This window comes from Lutra lutra, chromosome 14, assembly GCF_902655055.1.
Source record: "Lutra lutra chromosome 14, mLutLut1.2, whole genome shotgun sequence".
In the NCBI taxonomy this organism is placed as follows: domain Eukaryota; kingdom Metazoa; phylum Chordata; class Mammalia; order Carnivora; family Mustelidae; genus Lutra; species Lutra lutra.
The window spans coordinates 24,023,439-24,038,823 of NC_062291.1; the positions used below are offsets into that span (position 1 = coordinate 24,023,439).

The 15,385-nt window shown below is 40.2% G+C and overlaps 1 protein-coding gene across 7 annotated transcripts in view; it reads right to left on the reverse strand.

Moving 5' to 3' along the window:
- The window catches only part of RHOBTB1 (Rho related BTB domain containing 1), a 122,513-nt gene that overhangs the window by 75,276 nt on the left and 31,852 nt on the right, over nucleotides 1-15,385 (reverse strand). The gene's annotated exons all lie outside the window — the stretch shown is intronic.

The following is a 15,385-nucleotide window of genomic DNA, read 5'->3' on the forward strand; positions in this document are numbered from 1 at the left end:
CACCTCTTTTTAATAATAAAGATGATATATCCTCTACTGGGATACAGGTAGTTCTGTTTCCTATAAAACAAAACCTCTTGGGCGCCTGGGTGGCTCAGTGGGTTAAGCCGCTGCCTTCGTCTCAGGTCATGATCTCAGGGTCCTGGGATCGAGTCCCGCATCGGGCTCTCTGCTCAGCAGGGAGCCTGCTTCCCTCTCTTTCTCTCTCTGTCTGCCTCTCTATCTACTTGTGATCTCTCTCTGTCAAATAAATAAATAAATAAAAACTTTAAACAACAACAACAAAAAACAAAACCTCTTGGTCTTATAAACACTACTGCTTGTACTGTGAGGTTATTGCTGGCCTTGATGTTTTTTCTCAATAACACATTTGAGGTGGCTAATGGATGAAAACAGGCATATGTATCCTGCACAATAGTTTATAAATAGAAACAGGCACACAAAAGACACTCTGGTATTTTTTGTAAATTTGCACTATTGCATACTATACAGTAATGGGGGACTGAGACATCGGGAGATATCGAAGTGTCTTCTGGATGATAAAGGAAACATTAACTTCTATCAAATATAATTGAAGCTTTAAATTTATTTTAATGTATTCCATTATATTATGATTTTATTAAACTTCATTACTAAAATGTAGCTGACTTAATTAGGTAAACTGAGCTAACTGTAATTTAGAACACTTGATTAACCAGTTCATCACCCTTTTTTAGCACTATCGAATACAGTGAGCAACGGTAAAGGTGGACTCATTGTGAGTCCAGTCCACTGGCTTGCGAGTTAGGTATGAGAACTCCAGACTACAGTTCATCAATTCCTTGTGGGAGAATTTCCTTGGGCAAGTCAAGTCACTTCAGTCAGGGCTCAGTTTCCTCATCTCTATAAAATCAAAGTGCTCACACTGGAGTGAAAGAGCTTATTTCAGTCTTGAGTTCCAAAGTGATTCCACTATTCATGTTGAACTTATGATGAAAGGAGCAATGATACAGTTGTCTCAAAGAGTGCTTCACACTTTTTGTAGTATGAAAGATTCAAGAAACATATTCAGCAAGTGTCAAATGAGTTCCTTGCATGTACTTACTACTAAGTTGAACTGAGTTTCTTTAATGACTGATAGCCCTCATTTGGCTTGGAGTTAGGGATACCAGATAAAACACAGGACACCCTATTACATTCTAGTGTCCTAGGCAATGTATGGGACAGTCTTGTATTAAAAAATTAGTCACTGTCTGAGATTCAAATGTAACTGGGTATCCTGTTTTTATTTTATTTTAATTGATTGATTAATTTGCTAAATCTGGCAATGTAATGGGTTGGAAAGGATGAGGAACAGGGAGAAAAATTAGATGGAAAGAAAGTAGACAAAAGCATTTTTGGAATTATTGAATGATGAATTTAATAGTAAACAGGAGATGAATTAATCAAGTAGCATATCCCAAACTATCATATTGGATGAACCCTGAGTGAAACTGTGTAAATAGGGGGGAATAGTCCTTTATTTACTTATAAAGGGTCAAGTTTGGGAAATACTTTGTATTTTATTCTCTTCTTAAAGTTATAGTTCTTATTGTGAGACTTCTCAGGATGTTTATATGTGACAATGAATTATGCGTTGATAGGAGGGAAGAAGGCAGTGTTGAGCTATCCAAACTTGTTTGACGAGGGAACTCTTCTTTTGATATTAGAATACCTATCAGTTATCCACATGTTCCAGTGAATACACATTGTAAGCATCAAAGTAAGTAATAGAAAACAGTGGCACTTGGGTGGCTCAGTGGATTAAAGCCTATGCCTTCAGCTCAGGTCATGATCTCAGGGTCCTGGGATAGAGCCCCACATTGGGCTCTCTGCTCAGCAGGGAGCATGCTTCCCTTCCTCTGTCTCTGCCTGCCTCTCTGCCTACTTGTGATCTCTCTATGTCAAATAAATAAATAAAACTCTTAAAAAAAAGAAAAGAAAAGAGTGGGCTGGGCCATTCATTCCAACGAACTTAACATGGAGGCTTCCTTCTGATTAGGCAGACATGTGGGTCATTGTGGTCAATTATTTAAGGAGTAGCTATCCTGGGTTACCCCAAACCACAGATAATTGCCAGCCACCATTACATAGCACATTACATGCCATATTACATAGCATTACATAGCACAAATACATTCCTTAAATTGCCAGCAGTGCTGATTATAAAACACTGTAATTATTTAGGGTAGCATAGAAGCAGTGACCCTGTATTAGCATTCTCTAAGTCTGAATTTGTTGTCTATAACTTGTGGTCACTGACAGATACTAAGAAGGGCCCAGTTTTTTGATTGCAAAGGAGATAGGAACCCATACATGTACCAAGTTTGTTTGATGTTTGCAAGGAACGCTGTTATTTTTTTTTTTTTAAGATTTATTTATTTATTTATTTGACAGACAGAGAGAGAGAGGGGGAAGCAGGCTTCCCGCCAAGCAGAGAGCCCAATGTGGGGCTTGATCCCAGGACCCTGAGATCATGACCTGAGCCAAAGGCAGAGGCTTAACCCTTTGAGTCACCCAGGTGCCCAAGAATGTTGTTATTTTAAACATGAAGTCCATGCTATCAGGTTGATGAGGTATTTTTCATTTACACATGGTATTAAATTAATAATATTCATAGTAAGCCATTCATTTTCTCAGTGGACACATTGAACTACTTTCATGTGGGATTCTACAGAAGTTTTCTAGTTGGGATTCAGTTCTCTTCTGAGTAATTCAGCTTTTCTCAAACAATTTGGTGCTGTGGTGTAACATCACTAAATCTTAGGAGTCAGCTCAAATTCTGGCCTCCTCCCATCTTCAAAGCCAACCTGAATCAAATGCTATTTGATACAGAGAATGCTAAAATGGAGGTGCAAGTGAGTAAGTTAAGTAGAAGGGGGGGAAAAAGATGGAACAAAGTTTTTGGATAATCATAAATTTTGTAATCCTGTTCTGAGAAACTGAAAGAGTACTCCTAATAATTTGTGCAGTGGTAATAACATGCCAGTCTTTACTGAATGCTCACTCATGGCTACACACTGTCCAGTGCTTTGCATGCTTCATCTCGTGTTACCCTCACGGCAGCCCTGAGAGGTACTATTACCCTCTTGTACAGGGGGAAAGCTGAGGTACAGAGAGGTTCAGTCAGTTGTGCAAGATCACATCCCTAGCAAGAGGAGTTCAGGGATTAGCATTCCAGGTCAAAAATTCAATCCCAAATTCATAACTGTGGTCCAGTACTGCTGCCAAGTGGAAGGACTTACTGTGAGCAGACACCACTTGGGAGTGTATTTTCGGTGCTTTCCCAGACCAGACACAGATTGCACTGTTAATCAGATTAAAAAGTCGGTAATTGGATGCTCAGAACATGTGGTCAAAAGACTCAGTACAGGGAACAAAAAGGCTAATGCCAAATTAAAGAAGGTGGAAAAGTCAAGCACCTCTGAGGAAGAAATCATAGGGAACTTGCCTGGATTCCATTTTTCTATGCATAAAGGTGAAGCCTGAAAACATTTAGTTTTAAGCCCTGTGTATTATAAGGAGTGCTAATGCAATCCTAAGTTTTCTAAAAAATGTCAAACTCTCATTTAAGAACCAAAATTTCTGAGTTTGGCCGTCTTGCAAAAGAAACTCAACAGGTTTTGGTTTTAAAGAGTTTGGGACTTTGATATTACACAGCTCAGAGGAGCTCCATTATTTTTATTTGATGAGTAAGCATAACTGGATCTTTAAGGCAAAACTTAGAATTAAACTATTGTCTACATCAAAAACTAATGATGTACTGTGTGGTGACTAACATAATATAATAATGAAATAAAGTAAAAAATAAAATACTGTCTATATACAAATTTCTAAGATATTTTTATTTTAGATAAACCTCACAAAGTATCAGCCATCGACCATATCATCAGAGCACAGAGTAGGAGAGCCTACCGCGATGGCAACACAGAGAAGGAACCAAATCCTTCTGCTTGTGGGTGGGGAGGGCGTCAGAATCTTCCAAGAACAGGCACCTGGGTGGCTCTGTCAGTTAAGCCCCTGCTTTCAGCTCAGGTTGTGATCCTGGGGTCCCAGGATCGAGTCCCGCATTGGGCTCCTTGCTCAGTGGGGCCTGCTTCTTTCTCTGCCTCTGGTGTTCCCCCAACTTGTGTTCTCTCTCTGACAAATAAGTAAATAAAATCTTAAAAAAAAAACCCTAATGGTTAAAAAAAAGAGTCTTCCAATAAATGTCCTAGGAGGAACATCATTTATGTTAAGCCTTGAAGGATGAAAAGAATTCTTACAGGTGGAGAAAGAGGTACACAGGAGAGTCATTCTGTGCAGAAGGAAGAGAATTAGCAAAATTCTGACAATTTGAAAGAGTATAATAGTTTTAAGTAACTAAAAGGAGTCTGTGTGGCCATGGGGCAAGGTGATGTAACAGAAGATTACCTAGCTATCCAAGCAAACAGAAGTCTTGGATATGATTCTAATGAGTTTTGCTTAAGGACACAGTGAAGCCGTAGGAATGATTTTTTTAAGTAGCACTTAAATGAGATGTAATTTACGTACAGTACAATGTCTACAACTTGGGTTCAATTACTTTAAAAAAAAAAAAAGATTTATTTGAGAAAGAGAGTGTTGGAGGAGTGGCGGAAGCAGAGGGAGAGTGAGAGAATCTCAAGCAGACTCCCCACTGAGTATGGAGCCCGACACAGGGCTTGATCTCATAACCCTGAGATCATGACTTGAGCCACAATCAATGAAGAGTTTGCTGCTTAGCCAACTGAACCACTGGCACCCCTACTTTTATTATATGTAAATGCCCACATGACCACCACCTGGATCAAGATGAAGCCAGCATTAATACTCATGACAAAACCTGACCAGGACATCATAAGCACAGACCCACAAATCCTGAACAAACTATTAGGAAATAAAAAATATCAGCAAATCTAGCAACTTAACAAAGGACAATACATCAAGACCAAGTGGACAGGAATGCAAGGTTGGTTTAACATTCAAAACCCAATAAAACAAATCACCATATTAGTAGAATAGAAAATGATATGATCATCTCAATAGATACAGATAAAGTAATTGATAAAATTTGACACCGATTCATGATAAAACCTTTTATCTGAGTATTTAAAGCAAGGGAAAGGCATGGCCAGACCTGTGTTGTTTGGAGTTAATGACTTTTCATGAAGCACTCACAGTCACAGTACTTGGCCTTAGAATGGGGAGCTACAGGATGACATTCTCTAAGAGAACTTTCCAGAGATATTGGAGAAAGCAAAATCCACAGACATCCACCATTACCACTTGAGGCACTGTGCCAAATGCTGACTGCCAAGTGAGCAATAGATTTACTCCAGACCTCTTTAAGAGCTATGCAGACAAGCATAGGACTCAGACAGGGTCCATTAAAAATGTGATTGCTCCACACATCACAGGCAGCAGCGCTAATGGATACTGCTTACATGTCTCTGAGCTTGGCTGCTGTATGCCGTAACAGAAATAAGGCAGAATAAAAAGCCGAAGAGCCCAGGCCTGTAGTGGCCCATGGCAATAAACATAACCGGGGCAAACCCGAGTCTTAAGTTTTGTCTGCCATTAACCGGCTATGTGCCCTGCAGAAAGACAGGTTCCTCCCCTGGGTCTTTTTCTGTACCTGTGAAATACATGGGTTAGCCTAGGTGGGCCACAGAATAAGTCAGATCTAGGTTTCAATCCTGGCTCTAGCCTTTACCATCTGTGGGACCTGTGCCTCAGTTTCTATATCTGTGTAAAGAAATCTCTAAGTGTTTCTCTGCAGATTCAATACACTCGTGTAAATGGAGCTCTTAACACACGCGCGGAACATACTGAGCTCTCAATAAAAGTAGATGTTATTAATGTTTTTAAGAATTAGCTATTAGCCTTTAAAATGCCATAATGATAAACAGTACACTGGAAATACTAATTTGTTCTGACATGGAGATTGGTAGGTGTTGCAGAAAGCTTTGAAATTCTGCGTAGCCTGCCTGTCATCACAGGTGGTACAGTGAGAAGTTTGATAATTTTAGCAGGAAGGAAAACAGAAGGGTAGATATTCTTTCATGATTTAATCTTGGTAATGTACCAATGATTTCATTACCATGTGCAGAAAACTATGATGGCATTTCTTATACTCTGATAAGTACTAAGTGAAAAATCTAATTAAATGATGCATCCATAGCATTTCCATAGAAAGTAATTAATGTGACAACCAAAACCCCCTATTGATTATGGTGGTGAATTAAATCAAATAGTATGATTATCTAAGTAATCCAACAGGGTTTGACGTCCCTAGACAGACATGTGGTTTTGCCAGTTGTAAGTAAGCTGCTCACAGGAACAGAGTACCCCCTTAGAGAACTAGAAATTTAATATCTGCATTTGCAGCTTCACAAACTGTATCAAATAAATGACTGCTTTTCCTGAAAGTCATTTTCATAGGACCCATCTGAGAGTTTGAAGGACTTGCTTGGACCATACTTCAAACTGAAAATATTCACAAGAGAGATTTAAATGATATTATTTTGGATCATGGTCCTATCATACACTGGATTCTTTCTTATTTATGGGCAGTCATAGCCCAGGTCATGAAGACTTTGTGATGATACAGCTGGATGGCATTTTCTGAGGTCTTCTGGGTAGTACTGAGGGCTCGGCCACTTCCACGGGCCCATCCCCTGGGTGCTGCTGCTCTTACTCTATCGCTTATCACTTCCAATGCCCATGAACTTGCCATTTCAGGAAGAAACCCTACATCGTGTCCACAGGGCTGACAGTGAGACTGTGGAGTTTTTTTCAAACTTTTTTTCTGTAGCCCTTCCTCATTTTTCTATCCACTTGGGGTTGGTTTTGTGGGTAGGGGAGTCAATAAGTCTGTCCTGTTCTCAGAGTGAAGTGTGCTTTACTCAGGCCCTCTTTTTCTTAGAACCCTCAGTCAAGCAAAGAATGGGGAGGGGCGGCAGCCATTCTTTTTTTTTTAGAAAAAAAAATTTTTTTTAAGGTTTTATTTGTTCATTTAAGAGAGAGGAAGAGTACAAGCAGGGAGAGCAGCAGGCAGAGTGGGAGGGAGAAGGAAGCTCTCTGCTGAGCCAGGAGCCAGATGTGGGACTCCATCCCAGAACCCAAGGATCACGACCTGAGCCGAAGGCAGCCCTTAACAAACGGAGCCACCCAGGCATACCCAGCAGCCATTCTTAAAGGGCCCTGGGTTTCCTGGATTATTTTATCCTCTGTTGATGCTCAAGGGGCACTGGGCCATGGCCAGTTTGAGGCAGATGGCAAGGCTTGTATTCAGCAAAAATATGCAGCAGTGAGGAAAAAGTTAGCATGGAACTGCCTGACAGGGTGTTTGTTTGTTTGTTTTTAAGATTTTATTTATTTGACAGAGATCACAAGTAGGCAGAGAGGCAGAGAGAGAGGAGGAAGCAGGCTCCCTGCTGAGCAGAGAGCCCGATGTCGACCTTGATCCCAGGACCCTGAGATCATGAGCTGAGCTGAAGGCAGAGGCTTAACCCACTGAGCCACCCAGGCACCCCTGCCTGATAGGGTTTTAAAGTAGAACAGTTAGGGGAGTGAAAAGCCCAGATTAGAACAGTAAGGACCTGGAAAGAAAAGTGCTCTTCTGGCTGCATTGTGGCTGTGGAGCTGGACACACCTGGATCAGAACCCTGACCCCACTGCTGACCAGCAGTGAGATTCTGGGTGCATTGTTTCGCCTCGGTGAGGCTCTGCTTCCTCCTCCCTAAAAAGGAGAACTGTGCGTTACCTGCATATAGTAACAGCACCCCTGTGTGTATGTTATATCGACATATAAGCAGGCTGCCTTGTAAAAAAACGAATGCAACCATGTGGTGTAAATGCAGCCTCGCTGGAATGTCCCGGAGACCTAGACTCCAAGTGAGGAGACCTTGCCTGAGAAAGGGCTCAGCTGTTTTCTAGCTATGTGATCTTGGGAAACTCCCCCCAGCTCTTAATTCTTAGAAATGTCTGGAATGGATTTAACTACCCCTACCTAAGGATCAGCATGAGTTCAAATGCATTGCTCTCTGTGCAAGTGCTTTTACAAGCTGTAGATTCTAAGCAACATAGGTTATTCTAGGAAAGTGTTATTGTGGTGCCATTCAATGTAGTGATCATTTATAATTTTTTAAAGGAACTGGCCATTTTTCCACCCTAAAGATTCAAGGGCAGGACTACTGTGAATGCAGTTAGTGGTCTAATTCTCGTTGGAACCAACATGAAAATCATCTGGTTACCTCAGGCATCCAATATAACTCTTTTTTTAAAAAAAAGATTTTATTTATTTATTTGACAGAGAGAGAGAGAGAGAGAGAGATCGCAAGTAGGCAGAGAGGCAGGCAGAGAGAGGTGGGGGTCGGGGAAGCAGGCTCCCTGCTGAGCAGAGAGCCCGATGCGGGGCCCAATCCCAGGACCCCGAGATCATGACCTGAGCCGAAGGCAGAGGCTTAATCCACTGAGCCACCCAGGTGCCCCCAATATAACTCTTACCAAAAGAAAAAGGAGACACTTTCCTACAACAGATAACATATCAAAATACACACAAGGGTTATATGTTCCTTTCAAACATAAGCTCACAGAAAGAGCAGAGGAAAGAGGAATGATTTATGTTTACCAGTAGCCATTTTATGGACTGCTCTCAAACTGCAAATGCAAAATAAAATTAGGAGTCTAAATTGGCTCTTACACCTACTCTTTCTACAAACAATTTTTTTTCCTTGTAGGGGAAGTTTCCACACCCTCGGGAAGCAGCAAATTATATAGTGCTTTTTCTCTTCCTCATAAAATATCTAGTGTAAATGCCTAGATCTTTTTCAGTTACAATTTTCTGTTTTCCTCTAAGGAAGTTTTCCACTTGACAAGTATTTAGAAACTTATCTGTCCTTTGATAAGGTCTTAAGATGATATACAGTAGCTCTGGAAATAGCAGTTGGTTTAGTTGGTTCTGGACAAATAGAAATAGTTTTAAATATGTCGTGGTTCCTGGTCCAATGGTAACAATTTTTTCCCTTCCTGGGTTGGTCCTGGCTTCAGCAGTCTAACTGTCACAGTACTATGATCCTGCTACTTTACCTCTTCAAAGCAATGTCACTTCAACTATCTACCAGTTTCACCGTACTTAAAGGAAATAATGTCATTCTTAGTCTAGAGCTGGAACGTCATGAATGATTATCAGACACAGTGTTAGGACTGAAAGTCCCATTTTCTAACATCTCCATAAAGTCTTGGTTGTAATGCAGACCACAGGTATGGATATGATGGTAGAATTCTCCCAGGAAATATTGCAAATAAGTATAATTTCTGCATAAACAAGCAATCCCACAAACAAACCACACTATGTGGTTTGACTAAAAGTTACGGCAGGAAGTTCTCAGGGCCACTCACTGCTGTGGAGGTAGACCATTTTCACTACCCTCTGTTCCATACAGAAAACCCAAATAGCTCAGCAAAAATTGACTAAATTATAATTCTGACATCATTAATCTTTTTCTTCACGTACTTGAAATGCATGTTGCTCCCAATTTCACAAGATGAAAGTGAATAAAGAAGTTTAATCAGCAAATAATCTGAATACAATAAAAGAGATCCCAGAAGATAAATTCACAGGTATTGTAAGAGGCTTTTAGGGCAGCCCTTGCAAAGTCTCTTTTGAAAGTTGCACCCTTTGCATAAAAGTGTCTCTGTGCAGAATGAAATATTTAAACAGCAACATTAACTAAAAAAAGAAAGCCTCAGCATCAGAAAAGTGCACACTCAGGCTCTTCCTCCCTATTTAGGAAGCTTCCCGTGGTTCGTCATCACCTTTTAAATATAAAGTTATGTGTTCTGTTGGAACAAGACAAGGGTTTCTTCAGACCTGTGGGTCTCCAAAAGAAATCCAGAACATTTGTAAAAGGAGCAAAGAGTTTTACGTTACACTGTTCCCCACAGTTTATAGCTAGATGGATACATTCCTGTGTCATCCTTCCCTATATCATGTAATTTAGTATCCCTTTCTTAAGTATAAGTTCTCTGCATTAGCTTCTCTGTTCCACACATTCCTAAGTGCAGCATCTGACACATGGTTCTTCCATATTAGGTAACTCCCAACTGAATCACTGAATAGGCATTCAGTAATACGATGGTCTGTTTCAAACCAACTGAAGGAAAAAAAAAAAGAACCCTTTGATTTCTTTGCTTTGACTCATCTTCTAATTTTTTTTCCAACTGTCTCAAGCCATTGCCTATTCTAAAATTGCATGAAAGATGTAATGATTTTGCTAGTTAGGTACTCAGAAATACCACTGCCGGTTTGCTTACAGAAGACAGGTGTGGGAGGGATGGTAGAGACTGGAGTAAAAAGGCTGGCGCCAGAGGGGATCTCAGCCAGACTGAGAAAATCCTTTCCTGTTTGGGCCACCGCTGCCCTCTAGGGGACACATGGAAAATAAGCAAAGTCTCTTCAGCTGCCAGAAATCTGAGAAGACTTTAGAAAACCATCCCATCCATCCATCCATCCATCCATCCATCCATCCATCCATCCACTTTTTATTAAGGAAGACATAATTAAAAACTAATTAAAATAACTTCAAGGATAGCTGTAGAATCCTAAAAAGCTTTGCATGTTGCATGCTTTCCTAGCATCACCTGAGTTAGAGTTACTTTCAGCAGATAAGAAATTCTTTCGTCTCTCCTAATTTTCCTGCATCAATTTAAACATGTTCTTTCTTGTCCTGTTAAGAAACAGCTGCTTACTGTGACTAACATGTTAGTCACTGTTCATACTTGCAGCTTTTAGGTTCCAATGATGCTGAAACCAGAAACCCCAGCTCCTTCAGCCCTTCTTTATAAAGTTAGTTTGTACGGGGGGAAAATATGTAAACATTTCTAAAGTTGTGAAATTGTTACTTATTTCTGGACAAAGAAGCTTTAGTAATTTGAAGTGAAGCGCAGAGATCCACTTGTGATTTTTACAAGGCAGGTCCAATTTAAACTTCCCTCAGGTCACTCAAACTTCTTCATATAAAACTTGAAAAACTGGAGATAATATCTATTATAATCCTACTTTATAGGCAGAAATTAATCTGCTCTTTCATTTCTAAAATCTTAAAGGAGAACTGATATGATTAATACTAAAATGAAATTTCTAGAAGTAACCTTATTTTGCCTTAAGAGAGAATTTCATCATTTTAGGGCAATGTGGTGGGAGAATTACTTACAAAACATCTCTTTGCCATATATGTGACATTTGTTAAGTACTCAGATACTCATAAGGTACTACATTAAGGATTCTAGGTGTACAAAGAAGTGTACTACACTATCACATTTTGCCCTATATTTAATCATATTCAACAAGTATTGAAATGCTTAGTTTTTATGTGTAATATGTACGAGGTTTCAGGTATCTTGAGAATAGGGAATTTCGTTCCTCTTTGGATTATAGTACCGTGGATGATTTAATTTCTCGAGTCTAATAGTAGTCCTTTAATCTTGTTTTTATTCCGTTTATAGATGAAGTAAGTTATTAAGCATTTTTTAGGCTAGCACGTAATAGAGATTTAAACCCAAATGTGTCTGTGTCCTTGACATGAGGATTCCTTTCTGCTTATGTGCCTAGCATCGCCCCTGGCACCTAGTAGGTATTTGGTAACTATTTGTAAAATAATTAATTGCTGTGCTTTACCTGAGTGGTGTACACTGGACAACACAAGTTTGAACTGCATGCGTCCACTTAAACATGGATTTTTTTTGGATAAATACAGTACAGTAAATATATTTTCTCTTCCATGTGATTTTCTTAATAACATTTTCTTCTCCCTAGCTCACTTTATTGTAAGAATACAGTATATAATAACTATAACTTATAAAATATGTGTTACTTGACCGTGTTATTGGTAAGGCTTTCAGTCAGCAGTAGGCTAAATGTAGTTACGTTCTTGGGGAGTCAGAAATTACACATGGATTTTTGACCCTGTGGGGTGTTGTTACCCTTCACTCCGGCGTTGTTCCAGGGTCAACTGTATTCTTTGCCTTCACTTTGGTATTTCAAGTGCTTCAATCTGGTGTTTGGCACATAATGGTTCTTCACTAAAGTCATCATTGAATGGATGAATGAATGAAGATTTCTTGGGAAGTCTTTACTGAGTATTTTCCCACTACCTTAATTCTTATGGTATATCCATAACGGTAGGATAGTCTTAAGACCGAATTAAGACAAGTGTTTTTTGTGAGATACCATAGTGATGATGGTCTCTAACCAGCTATCCTGGAATTCATTTTTAGTTAAATTTTTCAGGATGTCTGCTAGGTTACTGACCCACCTTGGTGGCAATTTTATTGTCTAAAAATTTGAGAAAATGCATGAGGGAAGTGATATTTCAAAAAAATCAAATTCTAACGTGTAAGGGGAAACTGGCTGGCCATGTGGAAGTAACAGGAATTTTGTAGAACAATAAAAATATAGTTTTAAAAACTGATGGGGATAGAAATTCTCAAAAATATCAGACAAATATGGCAAATTTATGAGAACAGATTTTTAAAAGTTCAGGGAACAGATTAGAAGAATTCTACAGCATAAGAATTTGAAAGAGAAAATGCCTTGAAAAGATCGAGGAGTTTGCAGAAATTCTAGACAAACCCCCAAACTCTTAAGACCAGTTTTCTCTGGTAGTATTAGGATTATGAACAATTTCTTTTAAATTTTACCTTTCTATACTTTTAACTTGTCTTAAAGACTTTCAGATGATCAAAGCAATTCTGATTATTTATAATCTACAAAATAAGGTTTACTGTAAAACAAGCCATTTCTACCCTAGAGAAATTAGTTGCACATAATCCAGAAGTGAAAGAAAGTTGTAGAATATAAAGAAGAAACCACTCTGGTGGTTCTTATGTGACCTTTTTTTTTTTTTTCTTTCCCATTTTCTGTGTATTTCTGTCACTTCATTCGTTAGGCATATGTTTACTGAGAAACTTCGGTGTGACCTCACTGTTCTGGGCACTGGGGACACTGATGCGAACAAGGCCAAGTCCTTGTCCATGGAGGGCTTATCCTCTAGTGGGGGAGAAGGACAAATAAATTGCATCTTTAATTCTAGACAGCAAGGGTGCTTTTAAGAAAAATTGGACTTATTTGTGGAGCGTAAGGAATAACACGGAGGACATGGGGAGATGGAGAGGAGAAGTGAGTTGGGGGAAATCGGAGGAGGAGATGAACCATGAGAGACTGCAGACTCTGAGAAACAAACTGAGGATTCTGGAGGGGGAGTAAGGGGTTGGGTAAGCCTGGTGGTGGGTATTAAGGAGAGCACGGATTGCATGGAGCACTGGGTGTGGTGCATAAACAATGAATTCTGGAACACTGAAAAGAAATGAAAAAAATAAATAAAAATTAAAAAAAAGATAGAAAAATCGGGCTGAGTAGGGGAGAAGGAGCAACGCAGTGTGGTTGCTTCACAGGGCGGTCAGTGACGCCCTCTCTGAGAAAATGGCAAGACTTGATCAGAGGACTGAATGCTATGAATTGGTCTTGGGAGAAGTCAGGCGAAGAAGAGCTGTCCAGAGGAGGATAGCAAATATAAAGGGAAGCCCGCAGATGACCTGCGACCTGTTGAAAAGACTGTCAGGACACGTACGGTTTCTGTTTGTTCACTTTGTTGTTGGTGGTGGTGATGGTGTTTGTTTGTTTGTTTGCTTTTAAAGCTCAGGGAGCACACTGTTCTAATAGCAGACGGACCTGCAACTTAGAGAGGATGGGAATACTGATGGATCAGAAAGAACAGAATCGTAAGACTTCTGTTTTCTTTGTGTCAAGGAGAGACTGGAAATGATAGACTGCTATTGCTGAAAGGGAAGAGAAGATGAGTCGAGAGAGGGGAAGAGGGTGCCAACATTCTGGATGTCTTCGAGGATTCTTAGTGCTGGGAGCTGTGTCCCTGCATGTCCGTCTTTTTCACTCCCTTAGAAGTGACTACCACCCTGGGGCAAAGAGACAGTGTTGGTGTTTCCATAATTCTTTTGAGTAATCTCAATTAATTACCAGGACTTTATTGAAATGTGAGATTTGGTCATCATCACCCACTTAGTAAGCTTGTTCCACCTGAAATTCTCCTTTCCTTCTGGCTTAAATTTCCTTGAGTCTGGTAAAAGGAAAGGTGTAGATTATATTGTGCTAGTGGGAGGAGGGGCCAGATCCCAAGAGAGTTTAGCCCTGGAGGAAAAACAGAGAGCAGTAGAACAGGAAAAGGGAGCAGTGCTAGGGAACAGAGGGCTGGAGCCTCAAGGGACTGACTTGGAAGCATAGCTCCCTTCTCCAAAGCCCTGCTTCACCTTCCTCTTATACCCTTCTCCAAAGCCCTGCTTCACCTTCCTCTTATACTCTTTAGTGTGTCCACCTCTCCCTCTTCCCACCCCCAAATATTGCTCCCTCTGGGCCTCAGCAGGAATACTAGTGCCCAAATGTCCAGGTGAAATCCAGATTGTCTTTCTGGAAACCTGGGAAATGTCATTTACCATCATGGGAAGAAAATTCGGAAGGGTGTTCAGTAAGTGTGGCATGTGATCAGTTGTGAGAGCGTTCTTGGTTCTATTCAAAATTCTAATGTAATGTATAAATGAATATAATCTTCAGACATATGTGATTCCTATTTCAGAGTTTTATTTTTTCCTCTTTTTAAAAAGATTTTATTTATTTGAGAGAGAGAGAAAGAAAGAGAAAGAGAGAGCGTCAAGGGGGAAGCAGAGGGAGAGGGACAAGCAGATTCCATGCTGAGGGCGGAGCCTGATACGGGGCTAGATCTCATGACCCCGAGATCATAACCTGAGCCAAAATCAAGAGTCTTGGATGCTTAACTGACTGAGCCACCAGGTGCCTCCCTATCTCAGAGTTTTGAAATATGAATATGACCACCAAAATACCAAGTTTTGAGTATTTTGATTCTTGAAGATAATAGGATGTCTCTTGTGTTCTAGATACTGCACTAGGTTCTAGGGACAACAAATAAGCCGAGGTCCCCATAGCAAATGAAACCTGCCATACGACTGCTGACCATTTTGAGGGACTTCGGAAAACAGGAGGAGTGGAGGTTGGCAAATTGTCAGAAGCAGGGGCTCGGCAAATGTGGATCTGATTCCTCAAAGGAGGAGGGGCGGTTTCTTAAAACCTACATATCAGCGAGCCTCAAATCACTGTGGTAAGGCTCGCAGCTGGATTCCAAATGATTCATCATGGTACCGAAACAAGATCACATAGATAATGAGCACCATTTCCTTCTCTGAAAGGGTTAATGGACGAACCGATGGGGGTAACTTGGGGAACTGGATTTCTGCAGGGTCTCTGCTGAGGCCTTGAAGAGCATCAGTGTGGCTGAGA